The sequence below is a fragment of the Aotus nancymaae genome, unplaced genomic scaffold (genome assembly GCF_030222135.1).
Source record: "Aotus nancymaae isolate 86718 unplaced genomic scaffold, 86718_ANA_hifiasm-v0.15.2.pri h1tg000108l, whole genome shotgun sequence".
NCBI lineage: Eukaryota > Metazoa > Chordata > Mammalia > Primates > Aotidae > Aotus > Aotus nancymaae.
Window position 1 is genome coordinate 40,917,637 of NW_026988523.1, and position 23,113 is coordinate 40,940,749.

Consider the following 23,113-nt stretch of genomic DNA (forward strand, 5'->3'; position numbering starts at 1 on the left):
CTATGAAGTAGGGTTTTCCACTTTATAGCTGAGAAAACTCAGGCTCAGGAGGGCTAGGTAGCTAGTAAGTACAGAGCTGGCACTTACATTCACCCCTCCTGATGCCAGACCTTTTCCCACTGCATCATGCCGTCTCTGGAGACCAGCATGTAACAGAAGATGGCATCCATCCAGCTGGAAAGGGCTCGTCCAGGAGCACCTCCTTCAGCTCACCAGGGATGCTCATCAGCTTATGAACAGCAGAAGGAAAGGGCTCCTTTCTCTGTGGGAAAGTTGTAGCCTTGCTTAGGTGCTTTTATACTTCCTGGATGCTCAGCCTATGTTGGCCTATTTAGGTTTAAACCGTTTTCATTCTGAGCATTGTCAGACATACACCAAAGAGACTAGTTTAGTCGGTCTTATACCTATCACTCAGGTCCTGGAATTACCAGGATTTTATCATTCTTTCTTTCCCTATTTGTTTGTGGGGTTTTTTGAGGGGAGTGATTTTGTTAAATATACTGTTTTTTTTTTTTTTTTTGGCAGAAAATTTGCGATAAGTTTTGTCATTAGCTCATCTCCCTGACCTGTGTGGCATCTCTCCTTTCTTTGCATGAATTTCCCACCATTGTGTATCTCATAGTTACTGGGTATTTATTTTATGTAATAAATATTTATATAATCTTAGCCACATGTTACACCCTTTTCTAGTTTCTTAACAAATATTAGCTTGTTTACTCCTCATAACAATCTTACGAAATAGATATGAAAACTATTCTTCTTTTAGAGGTGATAAAACCAAGGCACAGAGAAGTCGAGTAACCTGCCCTGAGTCACACAGCCTGGAAGCAGGATAGCTGGCTTTCAAATGCAGGCTGTGGGGTTTTATAATCTATATTCTTATTTGTCATGCTGTTGTAGATACACAATAATTCTACAGCCATTGCCGTAGTCTGTTCTCTGGTACTGCTCAAGGAAAAAACTAGAGGAAGGAAAAAACTAGTTCTTGCCTGCAGGTGCTCCCAGTCTGTTGGGAAGATGGACCTGGAAACTAGCATTTGAGGGAATGGCTGTAGTGATTATGCAAAAATATTCAGTGAAAATGTAAAGAAAGAACACGTGAAGCTTCTTGAGAACGTCCAAGCAAGCTTCACAGAAGCTGTCATCCTTGTACTCAGATCAGAAGGGTGGATGAGTGGGGAGGGGAATCCTGGACCTAGAGGTGAGAGAGCACAGGGAGGGCTGGAGAGAGATGGACTTGGCACTGGATGTCTCAGGCAATAAGATCATAAAGGCACTGACTTGCCTACTAGAAAGCTTTGACCTTATCCTGCTGGTAATAGTGACCTATTGGTAGGTTTTTAGCAGAGAAAAAATACGGTGAGGTTTGCAGATTACTAAGCTCTCTCTAGAGGCAATGCAGAGGATGGATTGGGAGGAGAGCAAGACTGGACACCATTTATTAGTGCTGGCTGCTGGCAAGAATGTAGAGGCCCAAATTAGAGCCATGACAGTGGGAATGGAGAGGATGGATCTGAGAGGTGAGGACCAGCATTATGCAGGCATTCATTATCTGGATTTCTGAATGATGGGTTATCTAGGAAAGCAACAGTGATCATAACATCCAAATACTCACTAATGAACCCATCACTTATAAAAACAATCCCTGTGGCAAATGCACCCAAAGTTGACCTCCAATGTGCCAGAACCTTGTGTAGCCCCCTTGCATGTTAACATTATTTAAGACTCCATTTTAGCAGCCTGGAGCGGGCCTTTCTTCATGTGAGAGGCACATGTGGAAAGGGACTACAGGGGCCTCTAGGAGCAGAGGATGGCTCTCAGCTGATAGCCAGCAAGGAAATGGGGCCTCAGTCCTATAGCTGGGAACTGAGTTCTGCCAACAACCACATGAGCTTGGGAGAGAATCCCCGAGCTTCAGAAAGGAGCATAGCCTGGTTGACACCATGATTGCAAATTTGCAAGATTCTGAGCAGAGGACCCATGTAAGCTGTGCTCAGACTTCTGACCCAGGAAAACTGGGAGATACTAAATATGTGTTGCTTTAAGCCTTGAAGTTTGTGGCCATTATTATGCAGCAGTAGAAAACCAAAACGGTCCCTGTTCAGTCATCCTCCCCTTGAAACCAGCATCTCTTGAAACCAGCATCTATTCTTGGCTATCCTCAAGGTCTATCAGCCAACATTCTCCTTTCAGATCTGGCAGCACGGTGCAATTTCTATGCAAATGTATTTCAAAGTGAAATTGCAAATCTTGCAAAAGATGTAGGATTATAGGTAGTCAATAAAAGGATTGCTGGAGAACTGCTCAAACTACTGAACAGACAAAAGAGGACTGGGCAGGGTTAGACCCACTCATAATTGGTGAGAAAAACAGCCAGTATGCTGACAAGAAACTGACTTCAAAGGAGAAGGATTTGAATATGTTTGAATATTAAGACACACCTTTGAGAAAGTGAAAGCTTTTAAATAATTTTTGCAAAGATTATCCTCTGTATAGTAGTGTCATAAAGTCAGAGGTGTAGTAAAGGATGTCATGTTATTATGTAGTGATGTTGGAAAAATTACAACAATAAATCAGTAATTAACTCAGTCTAGCCTAGGAATTAATGCAAAATTCAATATAATCTAAATATTTCACATTTCAAATAAGGTCTAACATTTTAGATAAGCTTATTTGCATAATTTTTACTTCATTTTGAAAGATTAAGTCTGTCAGCTCTTATTTTTTCCTTCTTATTATGAAGTTCTGGTTTTTATTTTTAAGGGCTTTTCTAGTACCAGCTGCCCCTGGATAGCAGTTACCCAGGGTCTTTTGAATTAGAGGGTAATGTGGATATGAAATTCTCACTGGAGTGGATGCTTCCTGATGGCCAGGAATCAGGGGATGGATTTGGGTACTTCCTTTGTAGAATTGAGCCCAAAATATCCTATTTATTTCCTTCATGGCTTCACAAGCCATCAGTATCTCAGATACCCAAAGATTTTTGTGTCAGACAGGACACATGGTGGACCACCGAGTATGGTCTGAGTTGAATTCAAGTGTATGCAGCATCTTTTCTGGGGATGACCTGAGAAAGCCAGTTCTTATGAAGGACTCTGGAGAATTCCTGTATAGAATCTAAAAAAGTCCCACTTTACATTTGTGTTGGGCTTGTGTTTTTCACAATGCTTCCATTTTCATTGTTATTTTAATCCTCAGAGCTGGACAGTGAGATGGTCAGAGAGCCATCTGCCTTCTTCATGTACTAGAGGAGGAAGCCAGGGTCTGGAGAGATTTGAACACAAAGTCACATGGCTTGTTACTCAGAGGCCCAGAAAGAGCTAGATTATTACAGCAATGGTTACGGCAGTCATCATTTACAGGGTCTGCTTCTTGACAGTCACTGTGCAGGATACTTTCATTCATATGTTATTTAACCTTACAATTGGTCACAATACTGTCAAGTTGGTACAGGTATACCTTGGAGATACTGTGGGTTCGGTTCCAGGCCACTGCAATAAAGCAAGTATCTCAATAAAGTGAGTCACACAAATATTTTGGTTCCAAGTGCATATAAAAACAATGCACATTTGATGTTGATGGCTACTGACTGACCAGGGTGCTGGATGCTGAAGGCCGAGGTGGCTGTGTCAATTTCTTAAAATAAAACAACAATGAAGTTTGCTGCAAGGACTGAGTCTTCCTTTTACCAAATATTTCTCTGTAGCATGTGATACTATTTGATAGCATTTTATCCACAGTAGAACTTCTTTCAAAATTAGTGTCAGTCCTCTCAAACTCTGCTGCACTGCCTTATCAACTAAGTTTATCTAAATCTTTGTTGTCATTTCAGTAATGTTGATAGCATGTCTACAGGGAGTATATTCCATCTCAAGAAACCAATTTCTTTGCTCATCCATAAGAAGCAACTCCTCATTCATTAGCATTTTATTGTGAAATTGTAGCCATTCAGTCACGTCTTCAGTTCCTCTTTTCATCGTAGTGCTCTTGCTGTTTCTACCACATGTGCAGTTACTTCCTCCACTGGAGTCCGAACCCCTCAAAGTCGTCCAGGAGGATTGGAATCCACTTCTTCTAAGCTCCTGTTGATGTTGATGTTTTGACCTCCTTCCATGAATCATGAATGTTCTTCATGGCATCTGGTTCTTTTCCAGAACGTTTCGATGTACTTTGTTTGGGTCCTTCAGAGGCATCACTATCTATGGCAGGTATAGCCTTACAAAATGTGTTTCTTAAATAATAAGACTTGAAAGTTAAAATGACTACTTGATCTATGGCAGCAGAATGGATGGTGTGTTAACAAGCATTAAAACAACATTCATCTTGAATATCTCCATCAGAGATCTTGGGTGACCAGGTGCATTGTCAATGACAGGAATATTTTGAAAGAAATGTATTTCTGAAAAGTAGGTTTCAACAGGGGGCTTAAAATATTCAGTAAACCATGCTGTGAATAGATGTGCCATCATGCCATCTTTGTTGTTTCATTTGTAGAGGACATGCAGAGTTGATTTAGCATAATTATTTAGGGCCCCAGGATTTTCAAAATAGTAAATGAGCACTGGCTTTAACTTAAAGTCACCAGCTGTATCACTAGCTGTCTGTTGAAGTTTTGAAGCCAGATATTCTCTATCTATGAAAGTCCTAGATGGCCTCTTCTGCCAGTAGATGACTCTTTCATCTGCATTGAAAATCTGTTGTTTAGTGTAGCCACCTTCGCCAATGATCTTAGCTAGATCTCCTGGATAACTTGCTGCAACTTCTGAATCAGCACTTGCTGCTTCGCCTTCCATTTTTATGTTACACAGAGACAGCTTCTTTCCTTAAACCTCATGAACCGACCTCTGCTAACTTCAAATTTTTCTTCTGCAGCTCCATTCCCTCTCTTAGCCTTTAAAGAATTGAAGAGAGTTAGAGTCTTGCTCTGGATTAGGCTTTGGCTTAGGAAAATGTGGCTGGTTTGATTTTTATATCTGGACTGACCAAACTTTTTCCACATCGGCCATAAGGCTGTTTTGCTTTCTTATTATGTGTGTGTTCATTATAGTAGCACTTTCAATTTCCTTCAGGAACTTTTTCTTTGCATCACATCTTGGCTGCTTGGCACAAGAGGCCTAGCTTTCAGCCTGTCTCAGCTTTGAACGTTCCTTCCTTACCCAGCTTAATAATTTCTAGCTTTTGATTTAAAGTGAGAGAGGTATGATTCTCCCTTTCACTTGACACTTCACTTATGGGCCATTGTAGGGTTATTAATTGGCCTAATTTCAATATTATCGTGTCTCCGGGAATACGGAGGCCTGAGGAGAGGGAGAGAGACAGGGGAACAGTCAGAACACATACAACATTTATGGATTAAGTTTGCTGTCTTATATGGGCACAGTTTGTGGAGCCCTTCAAAAATTACAGTAGTAACATTAATGATCGCTAATCACAAATTATAACAGATATAATTATTAAAAAGTTTGAAATATTGTGTGAATTAACAATGTGACGGATATAAGGTAAGCACATGCTGTTAGAAAAATGATGCTGAACATGCTTGATACACGGTTGCCACTGACTTTTAATTTGTAAAAAAAAACAGACAAGAAACCCTGCATTATCTGTAAGGCACAATAAAGTGAAGTGCACTAAAACAAGGTGTGCCTGTATTTTTACATTGTTACTGCTGAGAAAACTGACTTCGATGGAGTATTGCATCTGGTGTGTGGAAGAGCTGGGATTTAAACCCCACTTTGCCTGACTCCAGCACCTTACTCTTTCCACCACATCATGGGATGTTCTAACCAACGTCCTTTCTCCTCCACCAATACCGTGTCCCACACAATGGGAAAGGTCTCCATAGGATGCCTGTAGAGAACCTGGCAGCCCTGTTTTCCGGTAGTTCCCCTGAGACTGACTGAAGTGAGAAAGTTAGATTGAATTAAAACTGAAGTTTTCTTTATTATGTTGCAGTGAGGACCATGATTTCAACTGTTAAAAAATCAATATAGTCTCTTTATTATTTTCTATTGCTGCTGTAACAAATTACCACAAACTTAGTGACTTAACACATTTATCTTATAGTTGTGTACATAAGAAGTTCACCATGGGTCTCACTGGGCTAAAATCAAGATGCTGGCACAGCTGTTTCTTTCTGGAGCTCCGAGAGGATAATCCTTTTCCTTGCCTTTTCTAGCTTCAAGAGGCTGCTGGTATTCCCCAGCTCATGGCCCCTTCTGTATCTTCAAAGCCAACATTGTTGCATCTCTCTGACCATTCTTCCATAGATATATCTCTTCTACCTCCCTCTTCTACTTTTGAGGACTCTTATGATTACATTGTACCAGTGGCTAATCCAGGAAAATCTCTTCAACTGTAGGCCCTTAATTTAATCACACCTGCCAAGTACCTTTTGCCATGTAAAGTAACATGTCCACTGTTCCGGGGATTAGTATGTGGATATCTTTGGGGAGGATGGTGCTTGTAATACTGACTGTATTTGGTGATACTAGTTGTCAGCCCATGTTCATTCCATGGTAACATAATTCCACCCTACTTCCTAGAACCAGTGGCCATACAGATTACATTTGTCTTTTGGTCAATAATCTGGTGCCTTGAAGAACTCTAGTCTTGATGGGGGTTATCTGAACAGCTGGTTATGCAAAGGTCTGGAATGTGAGGAGTCTGCTGAGTCAGCAGCTGTGTCCTCAAAGCTGGGCTGTCATGTTAACTTGCTATGTGCATTGGGACAGATTGCATAGGCTCCTACTGCTGACTTTCAGTAGGGATGAGCATTCTTACCTACTGTCTAAGGTTACTAGAATCACTTATAAGACAGTAATACAGTTTCTAAAGTAGCATTTTTACATATGTACATAAAATATTAAAGCCAAATATAATAATGAGGAGTATCATGGGATTTGTGGTGAAGGAAAAGCAAAAGCTTATGCATGCAAATTCCAGAAAGAAAGCATGTGTGCACCCTCCCTCCTCTGGAATCAGATTTTACTTCAGAATCCTTGTCGGACAAGGAGGTACTGAGGTTCTGAGATTATTCTCAAGCTTTAGGAGCAGGTCCTAGAAGGGGCTAAGCCTGATGATAAGATGCTGCCTGGAGGTTAGAAAAGCCTTCTCTTCCTCCTTTCATAGATGCTTTAACTTTTTGTTTACTTATATATATTTTTTGTGAATGTTAAAATAACATTTGTAATTATGGCATCAAGATGGGATATTCCTGGTGTGATGGGTCTATATCCAGCACCGTTTATTTAAGACCTTAAGAAGCACTCAGTGAAGCAACATTCTGATTGGCACCATGTTATATATAATGCATGTCACTGGGCAGAAATCCTAATGTCATTGCATGTGGTTCTGGATGTTGTGATCATCCCACAGAAAGGTGTTTAAACCTGTGAGATGTTTCCACAGGCCATTGAATTATTGTTAAACAGTAATTTTGGCTTTTATTTTTTTAATGTAAAGCCTGACTTATATATATTGTATAAAATGTTTTGAAAAGATGAAGGAAAACAACAAACAAAACAAAAAATAAACTAGATCTCTCCAGTAATCCCACTGGCCAGAAATAGCCACTATAAAGTATTTTGGTACACATCTTCTTGAGGTAGACTGAGTGTGTCTCCCCCAAATTCATATGTTGAAACCCTAACTCCCAATGGGATGATATCAGGAGGTGGTAATTAGGTTTGGATTAGGTCATGAGGGTGGGACCCTCATGATGGAATTAGTGTCCTTAGGAAGAAGTGAAAGAGAATCAAGTTCACTGTCTTGGCTGTGTTAGGACACAGTAAGAAGACTACTCTTTGCAAACCAGGAAGCAGGCCCTCACCAGACACTGGATCTGTCGGCACCTTGATTTTGGATGTTCTAGCCTCCAGAACTTGAGAAGTTAATGTTTGTTGTTTAAGTCATTAATTTATGACATTTTTTGTTATAGCAACCTGAACAGACTGACACTGTTTCAGATTTTCAGATTGCAATTTTTGCAAAAATGGAGTATTTTTAACAAAAATGAAATGTTATGCATAAAGGTTTTTTTTTTTTTAGACAGGTCTCACTTTGTCACCCAGGCTGGAGTGGAGTGGCCTGATCTCAGCTCACTGCAGACTTGACCTCCTGGGCTCAAGTGATCCTCTTGCCTCAGCCCCCCAAGTAGCTGGGATGACAGGCCTGCACCATCATGACCTGCTAATATTTTGTATTTTTTTGTAGAATTTGGGTTTTGTCATGTTGCTCAGGCTGGTCCCGAACTCCTGAGCTCAAGTGATCCAACGGCCTAGGCCTCCCAAAGTGCTAGGATTATAGGTGTAAGCCACTGCACCCAGCCACCATGCATAAAGTTTTGTGATCTTCTTTATTCATTTAATAGTTTATATGATTACTTCATGTCTTTAATCTTTTACAACGTTGTTTTTAATGGCTGAGTATAGTTACATTCTCTTAATGGGTATATTTATTTAACCAGGTCCTATTTTCTGACATTTAGCTTGTCTCTAGTTTCTCACAGCTGTCAACATCCTTGTAGTTATATTGCTAAATACATTCAGAATTATTCCTTAAGAATAAATTTCTAAATGGAAAAGTTGTACCCAAGGGTATGGAGAATTTTAATGCTTTTAATACTTATATTGTCAAATTGACTCCTCCTGCCCCCTCAATATCATACCCTTTGAGTATGAGAGTGTGTTGGGCTTTCTACCACCCTCTCCAATGTGTAGAGGTGTTATAGACCTGTGAAACTGGCTGAGTAGAGGATGTTTGAGATAGTTCATGGAAATATGTCACTGATGATGAGGGGCTTAGGCAAATTCTTGAGCTGGAATCTGAATCAGAGTGGCCTTACAGTTGCAGCCATGTTCAGAGCCACGACGACTTGCCTGCTACCCTGACTGAAAATTTCCCAGTGTCTAAGATGACATGTGATGTGTGGACAGATGCCAGGCTGTTTCCTGCTTCTTTCTGCTACATCCATGAGGCCATGTATAAATCAGAAATAAGGGCCGGGTGCAGTGGCTCACGCCTGTAATCCCAGCACTTTGGGAGGCCGAAGTGGGCAGATCACAAGATCAAGAGATCAAAACCATCCTGGCCAACATGGTGAAACCCCCTCTCTATTAAAAAATACAAAAATTAGCTGGGTGTGGTGCCACATGCCTGTAGTCTCAGCTACTCGGGAGGCTGAGGCAGGAGAATTGCTTGAACCCGGGAGATGGGGGTTGCATTGAGATGAGATTGTGCCACTGCACTCCAGCCTGGCACCTGGCAACAGAGCAAGACTGTCTCAAAAATAAATAAATAAATGAATAAATCGGAATAAGAGAGCATTTTCAGGAGTTCTGAGGCCCAAGTAAAATGTGGTGGTATAACATATTCTACATATTCTTGTCATTATCTCTGGCTTGCCCTCTTACTGTAAAGAAGCCCCTTCCTAGCAAGGAAAACTAGCAGCAGCCCAAAGCCAAAACCAGTTTCATTACCCATTGACTGTTTTCCCATCTGTCTGGTAGAGAAAGTGGCTGGACTCTTGAAAACTGGGACCAATTCTCATGTTTAAGACTTCAACAAAAACAGCCTCTGGTCAAATGGCATGCTGGAGTTTTTAGATGAAAGATGCTATTTTGCATAAGCAAATGGTGCCCTTTGCAATCATTTTGTAAATTATCTGTGGACTACTGGAAAGCTACTCAGTATTCTGTTCCACAAACTTCTGCTTAATGAGATAATTCTTCTCTATATTTCTGTTGCTGGAATTGGGCTCACACACTGTCTTTTTATAGGCCATTTCCATAATACTTGATTAATGCTCTGTTGTTAATATCTTATAAGACCTGGATCACTTGCTTTATTGAAATGGGATTTTTTTAGAGTGTAGGGGCAGCACTTATGTTTGTGGGCTCAGATATATGCCACACAGCCTACAACTCGACTCCAGCAAACATTGAAAGTACCTAAACTTTTTCAACGTCAGCGCAAAAGGGCAGTCTGGCTGGCTTCCATCAAATATTTGGGAAAAGTGACAAAGGTGTTTGAATGTGGGCTGCATGTGTAGTGGTATTATGTGCCTTCCTTGATGTGCAGTGAGTTTTGTTGAATGATAACAGTGTAATAAATGTTCCTATTTTGGCCAGGCATGGTGGCTCATGCCTGTATGATCCCAGCACATTGGGAGGCTGAGGCAGGTGGATCATGAGGTCAAGAGTTCGAGATCATCCTGGCCAACATGGTGAAACCCCATCTCTACTAAAAATACAAAAATTAGCTGGGCGTGGTGACACATACCTGTAATCCCCACCTATTCAGGAGGCTGAGACAGGAGAATTGCCCAGGAGGTGGAGGTTATAGTGAGCTGAGATCACGCCACTGCCCTCCAGCCTGGTGACAGTGAGACTCTGTCTCAAAATAAATAAATAAATAAATAAATAAATGTTCCTATTTTTATTTTTCAAATGTTGAACAGTTGATTGATATTAAGATTATTTTAGTGTTTTTCCATGTATATAAAGTTTGAATTTGCATCATAGTATCTGTGTTATGATAGTTGTATCATGTAATTTTACCTTACAATAGAAGGTCTAAGAATGGTTTTTATATGTTGAACATTTCAGTTATTAACAACTACCCAGAAATTGTCACTTGAAATGCCATTATAAAAAAACCAAAATGTGTTCCTGTCTAGGCAGACTTAATCTATCTGAAACATGGAAAAAGTTTAAGGTGGCCATTTAGTTCTAATTACTTATTGCAGAAAAAAACTGGTATTTTTTGTTAGTAGTATTTTGATTCTTACCTTAAGCAAACTAGTTTCCATAATTTGGATGGAAAAGAAAACACCTTTGCATATAGAACCTGATTTATCATACACAAAGAACTGGACTATGCTACTGTTTCAACAAATATTCATTTAATAGACAAATATTTGAGTGTCAGTATCTGACAGAATGTTCTAGGCACTGGGAAACAGGTAAATAGGTGTGGTCTCTCTTCTTATGGAACTTATGTTCAAGTGGGAAAGGCTGATTATAATACAAACACACAGTAGACAGGGTAACATCAGAGAGTGGTCAGTTCTGTGAAGAAAATAAAGAGAAAATAATATTTACCTAAATAAAGAGAGTGATGTGATGGACAGTGATTCTGGGGAAGGCCAGGTGGGGCTGCTTTGGAAGTGTCTGGGAAAGCCTCTCTGAGGAGAGGTAATTTGAGTTAAAACCTGAATGTTGCCAATGAGCCAGCCCTGCCAAGATGTGTTCATGGTGAGGGATCAGCAGATACCAGGTTGGGAGGCAGCAGGGAGCTGGGCCCCTCCCAGCAACAGAGGGATGGTTTGTGTTGAGTGAAGTGAGTGGGAGCACCCTCACATAAAGTGGAAGAGGGGCCAGGCCCAGATCATGGAGACCTTCTAGGGCATGGCTAGTGAGTTTCTCACCCTTTTGTAATCCAGGCCTGTGAACTGATACCAAGTGAGATTTTGGGGAGCTTAACTTTTTGTAGTGGATATTACAAAAATAATGTAACTTTAACAGCCTCTGTCTTACCTTCCCCACCCGTCTCTGGCCATTTTCGCATAGAATGTATTTCCTCTCTTTCCCCCCATGATAGCCCTTCCGATACTTAGCATCTCTCTAGGCTAAATATCTCTAGTTTTATCAGCTGTCCTTCCCTGCTTGAGTGGGCTCTTCAACTTCAAGGTTTCTTTCTTCTCTGAGCACTTTTTTTAAACAATCTGATTTTATTTATTTTTAATTGATAAACAATAATTGTGAATATTCATGGGGTATATAATGATATCTCAATACATAGAATGTATTAATGATCAGATCAGGATAATTAGCATATTCATGATTTCAAACATTTACCATTTCTTTGTGTTGGGAATATTCAATATCTTGCTTCTAGCTATTTGAAACTCTATATGTTATTGTTAACTATAGTTAACCAGTAGTGGTTTAGAAGACTGGAACTTAGTCCTCCTATCTAGGATAATTTTATATCCTTTACCAAATCTCTCCCTATTTCCCTCTTCCCCTTACCCTTCCCCGCCTCTAGAATCCTCTGCTCTGCTTCTTCTATGGGATCAACTTTGAACATGCAGTGTTTACCTTTCTGACTCTTAATGTCTGAGAACCTCAGGGACTGGCCACATTCTGATAGTCTAAGGAGGGGAGTGAAAGAAGGATGAGATTCTAGGGTAACCATCATCAGGGTTTTTGAGGGCAGTGTCTGTTTCCAGAAGCCATGTCTCCCTATCATGTTACTTTTCTGGAGTCCTAAATAGGGAGGGGCCCTGTGTGGGGGAAGCTGTGAGCTGAATCTGACAGAGTTGTTCCCTGTCCACCACAGTCTAACGCTGCGTGTGGACTGGCCTGCTCGTATCAGCCTTATGTAAAGCAGTTCTTCTGTTGGCCTCACTTTGATTTTTCTCAGTGTGCCCCAAACCATGGACACTATCCACACAGCAACATCAGATTGGAAAATATCCCTGAGTTTTCTAAAAGGCAGGCACTTCTCAGGATCTTTCTGCCCCGGCCTCACTTGCTTCCTTCCTGGATAGGGTTTCTTCCTAGCTTGCTTCTGACTGTTCCTTCCTCGGGGGATCTTCCCTGCTTGGAAGTGTTTTCTGTGTAGTGCACCATAGTGCAGAGGCTTGTGAGGGCAACTGCACAGCTTGTTTCTTTCTGTTTCCTCTCCACAACCCACAGATCTGAGATTACCAGATTTTGCCCACGTGGAGGTATAGTGGGAAAAGAATCCTGTGTTCTCTCAGAATGCCTTAGCATGTCTTCTTTGATTTACTGAATTACTTGAGGGATCTGTGTTTGGGCTGGGAGAGGAAGATAAGGGATTCCAGAAATTCTTGCCGCTTTCTCCTAGGTAACTGGTTACCTTATCTTCCTTTTCCTCCCCCATTGATGAGGCCTGGGGACAAGAAAGAGTCCAACTCAGACTTATCCTGTAATTGACCTCTTTGTATTTGTCACTCATTTTTGATCTTTCTAAAAAAAAAGTTGGCCTATTAATTTTAATTATAGTAATAATATTATTGAAGTCATACCATTCATTTAGCCTAGGTATTAACCTACTCAGGTAGAATTAGATAATGAAGGCTGGAGTGGTTGTCTAGATCCTGGCATGTGGTTGGTACTGAACTAGTGGGTTTTATTTCACTGCTACTCAGATAGGAAGTGATTGTGCCCTGGAAGTTAAGGGAATTGTCTGGGGTTTTTAATGACAGTGTTTTTGGGCTTCCACCTCTCTGTCCTGGTTTTTTCAAATAGTTCAGGCCAGTGATTCTGAAAATGTGATCCCCAGACCAGTAATGTCAGGCTCACCTGGGAACTTGTTAGAAATGCAGAGTTTCAGGCCCCACCCAAGACCTATGGAATATGAAACTCTGGGGCTGGAGCCCAGCAATCTGTGTTTGACAAGCCCTCCAGGTGATTCTGATGTGTGCTCAAGCTTGACAACTGCTGGTCTGAGCCATCAACCTGACTGCCTTTTTCCAGGGTTTTTTCACCTAGTAGGTTTTTAGACCCTCGTATGAAAGTTGCTACTCTGCAGATTGTCTTGTTAAACTGGGAAAGGTCTCAGGAGTGTTCAAAAGGCGTGTCATCTGGGTTTTTGTGTTGGTGTGTAGCTGGTGGGGAGGAAGGCACTCTGAGCATAGCACAAGGCCTGGTGTAGCAGACCTGGTCACTGAGGACAATAGGTTCAGAACAAGGGGTATAAGTGGCACTCGTGTTAGAGGAACCAGAGGAAGAAAGAGGCTTGAAGACTGGCTTTACCTCCATAGAAAGGCTGTCCCCTGCCATGTGGTTTTGGGCAAGTCCGCTTTTCCCTGGCCTGTGCCTCCGCGGGCACTGCCTCTTTGCTTAGATGTCTCAGCTTTTCTGTGCTTCCACTGGCCAGTCCCTTTCCTGATTTAGATATATGTAAATATCGATTTAAACAAAAATAATTTAATCTACTTGCAGTCAAGTTTACCAGCCTGGACACCCTTCTGTTTTCCTCAGGTGATTTTGCACCTTTCTGTGTGGATCTGATACCTGTTTGGTTTTTCAGTTTAATGCTCAGGAGACCTGACATGCTTATTTCTACGTTTTTGCAGGGTGGAGCATATCCCTGCTTCATTTGTAGAGACTATGGGAGAGGCTTAGCAAGGGATCTAGTCTAGTCTCCTGATTTCAGCCAGACCCTCTAACCTGCCACTTTGACCCCTAGTAAAAGTTAAGCATGTGCCCATGTGCCAGGAACTGACAGCCTCTGCAGAAAAATTCCTGTGATGAGAAAACTCACTGTGAGCTTTTGAGAATACTCCAGATGTTGTAGGATAGTTATAATAGTTACAGGTTTTTCTTAACTGTACTGAAAAGATGACTCTCAGGCTGCAAAAAATACTGAAATGCCTTAAGGAGCGATGGTGTGAAGTGGCTGGAAAGGAGCTAAAGCTGGAAGCCTGGGTTGTTTGATAATCATAGGAGCTCTAGATCCCAGAAGTGACAGGTTGTCTCTTCTGAATTATCTTAAGGCAGATTTCAGGGCTCTTCCAGACTGAAGTGGAGGTAAGCCGAGGTGAAGGGAGATAAGATTCTGGGCCATTTTGTACTGGAACATGTCCCAGTCCCCTGGCATAAAGGGCTAGACCCAGGGAACTCACAGCTGCTGGGTATGCAGGCTGTTGAAAAGGCTCTAAGAGGTACAGTAAGAATGACCTGAAAGTTAGAAAGGGAGCTAGACAAGGAATCAGGTCTGAGTGGAGTAAGGGAGTATTTAAAAATTTGTGCTGATGGATTATTTTTGCTTCCTTTTTGCCTTGACCATTTACTAAATGTTTGTCTATCTTGCTGAATAGCAGCCAAGAGACTAACTTCTTTTGGTTTCCATCTGCATTTAGTTGGGTTGTCTGTTCCCTTCTCTTCTGACAACTCCCTAAAGAATCTCTCCTGACTTGAGAGGGGTCCAGGGAAAAGGAGCCCTTTTCAGAAATCAAGCTAGATCTTTCCTATTTCTTCCTGGCCCCTTTTCCAAAGCCTGGGATCACTCTTTTCTCACCCTTTCCTCTCAGTATTAGGTTCTGCTGCATTCTTTTCCATCTCTAGATGGATGTGTCTTTACTTTTCTTTCTTTCTTTTTAATTAAATGGTTACCTTTCCATCTGAGCTATTGGCAGGGGTTTGCCAGGAGATCCGAGGCAGAGCTGCCAGCTTACTGGAGTGTGACAGCTGCTGAGGCCTCCCGTCTCACAGGCTCTGCAGAGATCCAGGGCTGTCACTTCAACAAGTGTCAGATATACACACTCTGCTTTCAGAGCTCCCTGTGCATAGCCTTAAATAAACATCCCAGATATATCTGCACTGTTTCCCATCTCAGATTCCTTTTCATCTCTATCTGGTTTTCAAACACGATTTCCCAACTTCCCAATTACCATCTCCCAAGACCCCTCTATGTCCCTTCTCTTCTCTCCATCTCTCTGATGAAATAAGGAACCAAAGCAGCCATTACTACTTTAGTAGGGCAGAGAGTCTGTTGCCTTGGTGGAGGAGAGTTTGCGAGACTGCTTTGCCCAGTCTAGTTTGAAGAAAGCCTGAGTGGTCCATCTCTGTAGGTTGTGAGTTTGCGCTGGTTTGGGAGGCCCTCTCTCTGGCTGAGGAAAGTACTCCCTATATTGAAGTAACCTTCAGTGCTGGCTGTGCCCTTTTTTGTGTTGAGATGTTTTCTCAAAGGGCACTGTGGTTTCTACTTTCCTGCTGGAAGTTCCATGTCTGTGGAAAACTTTCCTGTAACCTTTCAAGGTTTGTACTCTGTTCCAGAGGGGCTCTTGGATATGAAAATGGTCTGTTTTTTTTCTTAAATGATCTCACAGATGATCAAAAGGAGCACATAAAAGCTGTCCTGGGGATTTGGCAAGGTTGCCAATGTTCTCTTTACCTTTGGTCTGGTATTTAGGTCTGAGACAGTGTCTCGCCAACAGCTCTTGCTTTCCTCGGGGGTTGGGACTGAGAGACACAGGAGGGGAGGCAGGAGGGGCATATTAATGCCTCTAGGAAGTAGAACTTCATTTTTATCCTGGGAGAGCCATTTGAAATTGGGTTGGCACATTCAGTCCCGAAAAAGTGACCTTGCAGGAGGTAGAATTTTATATCCAGCATTATTTGGAGGACTGGCCAGCAGCGTTTCCCTTGGATGTATTGCATTAACCCTATGCAGTCACTCCTAGGAGGCTCGTCTGGACTGGGATTGCTTGTGCCTCGTGGTAGAGGACAAGCTCAAGATGATGTTCTCTGGACTCAACGGAAGCCACTCAGCATTTCTGTGATTTTTGTAAAATCTACTTTCTCTCTGGTGAAATGGGATAGGGCTAGTAATTAGAGGGGTCTGAGGATTCAGTGACATAATATATAAAGTACTTAATATAGTACCTAGCACATAGGAGGTATTCAATAAATGGAAGCCATCATCATGAATAATCACATTGATAATTATTAATCCCAAATTACTATTTCTCAGCATGAAGTTAGTACCCCATATTTACTGTCCCATAAGTCCCTTGCACTTGCTCATTGCATTTATCACTCTGTCCTTTAATCACCAGTGTACTTGCTGTCTCTCTACAATGCCATACTCCTAGACCCTTGAAAACACTGGTAATGTCAGGTTTACCTTTGCATCCCAGCATCTCCAGCACCCAGCATGGTACCTGGCACATAGGACAGGCTCAGTATTATGCATTGAATAAATACATAAACAGAATCCTCTAGCTGACTTTTTCCTTTTTAAATTTGTTCCTTTATTCTGCAGTGCTCATCCTCTACTTCATGCAGGCTGGATACCCCTTTGAACTCTCTTCCTGTTTCCCCAGTTACCATTTCTATTGCCATTTCCTTTACTTCGTTCGTGCCTGCCCTCTTGTCTTGAAAAATCTTTTCTGTTACCATTCGACATCCTTTTTTTCACTTCTTGTGTTCTTTCTCTTCTATGACACATACCCTAACCACTTCAGCTCACATTAATCTCATTCATAAAATCTTGTTTCATGTATAGCTCATAAGTCCTCGTTGTTCTTGGATTGAGTTTTTGTGTGATAGTTTTATCCTTCCAACCAGATTGTCAGCTTCTTGAGAGCAGGCATATATCGCTGATTGTCTCTACCCATTATAGGTCGTGGTCTGGGACCAGGTACATAATTGGCTGTAAATAAAAAGTACACCACTGTCAAAATGATTAAATAAATTAGACCGTTGGACCAAAGGGATAAATGAGATGAAAAAGTCTTAGCTGATAGGAAGTGGTCTTTAGAGTTGGTTGTGTGAATGCGGGAGTTAGAGAACAATTACCAGTGCCTCCATGCTTTGTTAAGATTTGAGTTTTCTGTATCTATGCACTCTCTTACCAGTTCTTGGTCTTGCTTTTCCCCCAGTCATGTTTGGAGGAAAACGTGGTGAAATGGCAATCAGTCAACTGCTTCTGGGTAGGAAGGCAACATACCTGATGATAATAAAGGAATTGGGAATGCCTAACGGTGACATCAGGGCTTACCATTTAGTGCCAATGCTGTCTTCATTTCTTTGCTAGTTTGGTTGCTACCAAGCTGTTTCTGTATTAAGCTATAATCTATTGAATGATGTGTTTAACATTTTTGAGGCCAGATGTACAGCAGAGAACTCCTTATGTTGTGGGGATTTCAGAAGATATGGTATGCAGCACGTAGTAGATGCTTTGCTAATGTTGGGAAGGATGAACGCATATAGAAAACACAGCCTTCAGGAATGTGCAGTCTGCTCTGGACTGCAGTGAAATATCAGGGTGAGACTGGAATGAGTGAGTGCCAAAGGGCACCAGTTCTCAAGGGAGAGTCGTCGGGAAGCAGATACGGGGAAGAGATGCTAGATGAGCTTCCCAATGCCACATGGACTGTGGAAGGCGATTATACTAGAAATCAAAGTGCTTTGAAAAAACACAATGCAGTATTCTATTATAAATATTTAAATAATCATAAATTTTACAGATTGACATAGGGGCTCTTTGCGGGGAATAGACTGCCTGGCACTTTGCAGATGGTCAGTGAAACATTTATTGTGTGAGTGAATCTGGAGGCCCCACTGTGGTTTTTGTCTCTCCTTTTTCTTTTTCATGCCCAATCCTTCTGCTGGTTCAGGCAGCAGCATTTCATTTTCCAGCTGTAACTAAATGAGAAATTACGAGGAGTGGTTAGAATAGAGTTTATTGGTGGCTCCCCTTTTCTTCTCCCATTCCATTGTGAGAATGAGTCAGTAAGGCTCTGCATGGATGTTTACTGGCAAGGGCATAAAACACGTTTTTAAGGGCAGAGTCCATGTTGTTGAGTAATAATTAACTGCTAATGGCATTGTCTTGTGTGTTGCATAGTAAATAATCAAGAAATAGTCTCTTTTCAATGAGAGTTTGAAGGCCAATGCAAAAATCACACACAGACAAGCCTGAAAGGTACTGTTTTGACTAAATGGGAAACAAAGGGGAAAATCTGGCTTGTTTTGTGTTGCCATGCTTAATTGCATGGTGGTGTCTTTTTCCCTTGAATTTTCTCGTGCCCTGTGGAGGGCACATGCATGACGGTGCTCTGCCGAATGAGGATTATAAAACAGAGGTTGTTGGCAGCCAGGAGGTACTGGCTGCTATGTTGTCTAGCGTGGCTGGATCTTACTGGGAGCTTTCAAATCAGAGTCTCTGTGAAATGGAACAAGCAAACTGAGTCTAGTCTGTTCCTAAAAATAAGTCTCTAAGAAGCAAGTCAAGTGCTTTTCAGTGGGAAGCCTGTGGAGAAAGAGCCTGGAACACAGACTGGAAGTAACGTAATTCGGGTTTTTTTTTTTTACTCAACCCTTTTCAGGCTTTAGGAGAGAGGAAGTGACTTGTCTCAGGTCACTTAGGGGCTAGGCCTCGCACCTGATCTGCTGTATTTCCCTGCCTGAGCTCTTTTCCACCACCAGGAGCCAACTGTCCGGAATGTCTTTTCCCTGAGTGAGGAAGCAGAGATGCCTGGCTCTGCTTCCTCACTCGGAGAAAAGACATTCCGGACAGTTGGCTCCTGGTGTGCAGCAGGGCTACCGGACTGAGAGTGCCCAACTCTCCTGGCCCTGCCATGCTGTCCTCAGGTTAACTGGTGCTCCCCGCTGGCCTGCTATTCCGGGCTCTGCGGGAGAGCACTTTGCAGCACATGCAAAGGAGGTTTGAGGAGGGCAGATGGCTTCACCAGCCATGCCCAGAGTATGTCTTCACCCTTGCCTGCCATGAGGCGAGTCAGGGAGGTGTCATGGGGCCAGCCTGGCTGTAGGAGGGCTATGATGCCGCCTCCTCAGGGTTTGACCTGGAAGGCGTTATATGAGCATGATGAGGAAGAGATGGGCACAGGGTGTAAGGAGAGAGTGGGCTGGTGTGATGTTCATTTAGGGGCTCGGAGGGAGCAAGGGGAGCCAGGGAGAGAATGACATTTTAATTACACAGTGAGTTGTCAGGCCTATAATCTTCCCTGATGGCTCTTACTTTCCAGTCATCAGAGGCATCTGCATATGAATCCGAGGTGCTGAGGCTTAAACTTTCTGATCGTAGTGATGGTGATGCTGATGTTAGTCTGACCTTTTGTGATCTTGTACTGGGTGAAGAGGGCAGGATCCACCAGTCGTAGTACTGAAATACCCTGCAGTGGTGAGATTCACTCCCTCGTGAATCCCATTCAGGCATTTCCAGGGCTGGTTTTAAGAAACTTAATGCAAAAGTCAAGCCCTAAAAACACCTGAAAATGATGCAGCGTCCTGAGTTATTGTGGCCTGACTCTGAGGGGTTGGCCTCAGGAGGACCTGGAACACTGACTTCTCCTAGGCTTTGGAAATGAGTACATCTGCTTGGTATTTCTTAGTGTCAAAATGCAGCAAATCCCTAAAAGATTGTTCCTCTGACTCAGATTTAATCCACTGATTCTTTCATTATCTCATGGATTCATTAGCCTGGTGTTTGTTGAGAGCCTTCCCTGTGTCATGCTCTTTGCTGGCACTGGGAATCAAATGGCAGACCAGGCATATTCAGTGCCTGCCTCCAGAGCTTAGGAGTGAGGCTGGAGAACACTGTCTGCACCAGCACCCCTATTCACATGTGGCTTCTGAGGCCAGAGAGAGGACATATTTCACCCAAGGACTTGGGGCTTGAGGCCTTCTTTCCTAGCTAGGTGGAAAGCAGCTGGAGGGTAAGATCAGCTGGTACACCTTTGCTTTGTAGGAGGAGGCAGTGGGTCATGGTAGAATCCATGTGCCTGGAGATGGAAGCTGTTTGGCACTGGGGGTGTCTTACCATGTGAGATCTTAGGAAACCCATATCACTTCCTTGGCTTTGATTCTTCCATCTGTGCATTAGGAGAAAAAAATTACTGGCTATTGGCCATCCCTTTCCTGGGATTGCTTTATCCAGAAGTTGTGGTGTTTCTGGGGAAAGGAACTCCTACTGGTCATCTGAAAGGGCACAAGCCTGGATAAGAGCACATATATGTCCACAAGTATTTGTGCATGGATATTTGGTGTTTTTCACTGTTGTGGTCTTTCTATGGTCATCCCATCAGACCCAGAACTTGGCTTTTGAAACATTTCCCTGACCTGGAAGATGACACAGAAATCATCTTAAAGCGTCTCTCTTCACTTCCCAAAAGGCTGTGCATTTTCTGAGACATGGAGAAGTGCTCTCTGTGACTCCTTGGGCTGCAGGCAACCAGCCTCCCTGGGTCCATGAAAATAGATTGAACAGAAATCTGGTCCAAGTGCCTGTATATTTTGTGAGACCCTGGGGCCTGGCATTAGGGAGCAGAGAGGATTATCTCCAGAGAGCTTTGAAACTCAGGACTTCTGTTGCAGTCTCTCTGGCATCCTTCTCTGAGGGTTTAGAAAGTGCTGGACTAGGTTCAGAGTGATATCATCCCTGAGGAATTCTTTGGAGGATATGGGAAGATGACTTTTGGAGAATCAGGGTTCTCCAAAGAGAGGGGAAAATTTATATTGCTGTGGCGAATTTCAGCTTTATCTCAGGAACCTGAGTGTTTCTGTTCCTTCGTATCCCAAGTTGGAGGAAACAGGAACTGAGGCTGCATTAATAGAGATGAGATATCTAGAACAAGGAGGTGCTACTCCTTGGACACAGGTTACTAGACCACACCTGGAACACTGTGATGAATTTAGAACAGCACATTTTTTAAAACTTCTATTCTAAGTGGAGGGGTCCATGTGCAGGTTTGTTACTTAGGTAAACACGTGTCATAGGGTTTGTTGTACAGATTATTTCATCACCCACGTATTAAGCCCAGTACCCATTAGTTATTTTTCCTGATCCTCTTGCTCCTCTCACTCTTTACCCTCTGATAAACCCCAGTTTGTGTTGTTCCCTTCTTTGTATCCATGTGTTCTCATCATTTAGCTCTCACTTATAAGCGAGAACATGTGGTATTTGGTTTTCTGTTCCTGCATTAGTTTGCTAAGGATAATGGTCTCCAGCTCCATCCGTGTTCCCGCAAAGGACATGAGTTTGTTCTTTTTTACAGTTGCATAGTATTCCATGGCATATATGTGCCACATTTTCTTTATCCTGTAGTCTATCATATCCTTTCGTCTAGACTAATCATATCTTTAGTCTATCACTGACGGGCATTTAGGTTGATTCCATGTCTTTGCTATTGTGAATAGTGCTGTGATGAATATATGCATGTATGCGTCTTTATGCTAGAACAATTTCTATTTCTTTGAGTATATACCCAGTAATGGGATTGCTGGGTTGAATGGTATTTGTGTCTTTAGGTCTTTGAGGGATTGCCGCACCGTCCTCCACAGTAGTTGAGCTAATTTACACTCCCACCAACAGTGTATAGTGCTCCTTTTTCTCTGCAACCTTGCCACCATCTGTTATTTTTTGACTTTTTACTAACAGTCATTCTAACTAGTGTTAGATAGTATCTCATTGTGGTTTTGATTTGCATTTCTCTAATCAATGATATTGAGCTTTTCTTTTATCATGTGCTTGTTCTGCATGTATGCCTTCTTTTGAAAAATGTCTGTTCATTTCATCTGCCCACTTTTTAATGGGGCTGCTTGTTTTTTTTCTTTTAAATTTATTTAAGTTCCTTATAGATGCTGGCTATTAGACCTGTGTCAGATCCAGTTTGCAGAAATTTCCTCTCATTCTATTGGTTGTTTACTTTGTTGATGGTTTCCTTTAGAACAGCATGTCTTAAAGGGGTAACACATTGGAGTGTGTTCAGAGGAGAGTTGGAAAGCCCACCCTATTCTATGGGGATTGTTGGGGAAACGCATTTTAACCTGGAGAGGGCAAAACTCAGGTTTTGACAGGGTTTTAAATATCTGAAAGGTTCTCCTGGGGATCTGTATGTGGTCCCAGAAAACCTAACATTGGAGTCAGAACTCTTAGGTGGAAGCTTTAAGGAGAGAGATTTTGTTTTATATGAAGAAGAAGAATGAATTTCATTTTGGAGGGGGTAACTTTACTGAGCTTTTGAATATTTCACTTGACCATGAAAATGATATATTCTTGTTGTAGAGCATTTGAAGAGTAGAGAATATTTTTTAAAAAAAATAAGTGAAACACCTGTAACATCCCTTTTCAGAAGCAGCCACTATTAGCATTTGGGACATTATATTTTACTACTTTTATGTATTTTATTTTATTTTTTTACAAAGTTGAAATCATGGTACATAAACGATACTGAATCTTACATTTTATGTAAGATAAAAGCTGATTTATAATCATTTGGGTGTATGCTCAGTAATGGGATTGCTGAGTCAAATGGTGTAAATCATTCTACTATAAAGACACATGCGCATGTACGTTTATTCTGGTACTATTCACAATAGCAAAAACTTGGAACCAACCCAAATGCCCATCAAAGATAGACTAGATAAAGAAAATGTGGCACATATACACCATGAAATTCTATGCAACCATAAAAATGGATGAGTTCATGTCCTTTGCAGGGACATGAAGCTGGAAACCATCATTCTCAGCAAAGTAACACAAGAACAGAAAACGAAACACCATGTGTTCTCACTCATAAGTGGGAGTTGAACAATGAGAATACATGGACACAGGA

The 23,113-nt window shown here is 41.9% G+C and overlaps 1 protein-coding gene across 7 annotated transcripts in view; it reads left to right on the top strand.

Annotated features, from left to right (window-relative positions):
- CUNH1orf226 (chromosome unknown C1orf226 homolog) overlaps positions 1-23,113 on the top strand; it is a 385,517-nt gene that overhangs the window by 180,010 nt on the left and 182,394 nt on the right. The window contains exon 1 of one of the 7 annotated variants that reach the window (XM_064370666.1): positions 18,445-18,462. The exons of the other annotated variants lie outside the window; for them this stretch is intronic. The gene's annotated coding sequence lies outside the window, so the exon portion shown is untranslated. Of the gene's footprint in view, positions 1-18,444; positions 18,463-23,113 lie in introns of those variants that run through there. 7 annotated transcript variants of the gene reach the window in all.